Source organism: Eptatretus burgeri, chromosome 6, assembly GCF_056783735.1.
Source record: "Eptatretus burgeri isolate ZD-2024b chromosome 6, Ebu_testis_v1, whole genome shotgun sequence".
In the NCBI taxonomy this organism is placed as follows: domain Eukaryota; kingdom Metazoa; phylum Chordata; class Myxini; order Myxiniformes; family Myxinidae; genus Eptatretus; species Eptatretus burgeri.
In genome coordinates, this window is record NC_140966.1 from 65,908,531 (window position 1) to 65,909,682 (window position 1,152).

The following is a 1,152-nucleotide window of genomic DNA, read 5'->3' on the forward strand; positions in this document are numbered from 1 at the left end:
TTATGAGCGACAAAGAACCACAGAAGCGAGTTAGGTCCTTGATGACAACCAAGAGAGTTATACCTTGGAGACCCAGCAAAATCCTGAAAAAGAGTTTTACAGCAATAGTACTCATTGTGAGTTATCAAAGACAATACCCACTGAACAAGTTATACCTCTGTATAGAGGCCAGAATACAAGTTTTGCACTTGGAGACTCACAAATTTTGAAAAAAATCAGTAAATAGAGTTCTGCCTTGATGGTTTTTAAAAATAACTACCTTGGAGACTCAGGGAAAAGGGTTCTGCCAAGAATGAGTTCTAAATATGGGGCCTACCTTGGAGACTCTACAAATTTTGAAAAAATCAATGGTAAATGAGTTCTGCCTTGATGGTTTAAATAACTACCTTGGAGACTCAGGAAAGAGGGTTCTGCCAAGATGGTTCTAAATATGGGGCCTACCTTGGAGACTCTCTGAAATTTTGAAAAAATCAGTAAATGAGTTTCCTGCCTTGATGGTTTAAATAACTACATAGGAGACTCAGGAAAAGGGTTCTGCCAAGATGGTTCTAAATATGGGGCCTACCTTGGAAGCTCACAAATTTTGAAAAAAATCAGTAAATGAGTTCTGCCTTGATGAGTTTAGAAAATAACTACCTTGGAGACTCAGGAAAAGGGTTCTGCCAAAGATGGTTCTAAATATGGGGCCTACCTTGGAGACTCACAAATTTTGAAAAAATCAGTAAATGAGTTATCCTTAAGAGACTTTGTAAGTTGGTTTTACTTTGAATACTTGAAATGTGGGTTCTGGATTGATAACTCACAATGTGATACATATCTCTTGGAAACTCAACGGGAATGTCTGGTTATACCTTGAAGACTTGGAAAGTTGGGTTTATGTTGGACACTTGAAAACTTTTTTTGGGGGCTTTTTATTTATTTATTTATTTATTTATTATTATTCATGTATTTTATTGTATTTATATTTTGGAGACTTTGGAGTTGCTATCACTCTTTGGGAATCTAAACCTATCGATGTAGTTCTTTGTCGGATGGTGCTTGATGGGAGCAAGATCAAGAAAGTTCTAGGGAAGAAAGTGCAGAGGCTTACTCCCATTTCCTCGTCATCCCAAACCTGAAAGCAGCTTAAAAGACAGAATTGGAAGAAGAGAA

The 1,152-nt window shown here is 37.1% G+C and overlaps 1 pseudogene across 1 annotated transcript in view; it reads right to left on the reverse strand.

Moving 5' to 3' along the window:
- The window catches only part of LOC147024976 (FRAS1-related extracellular matrix protein 1-like), a 127,656-nt pseudogene that overhangs the window by 57,820 nt on the left and 68,684 nt on the right, over positions 1-1,152 (reverse strand). The window lies entirely within an intron of this gene.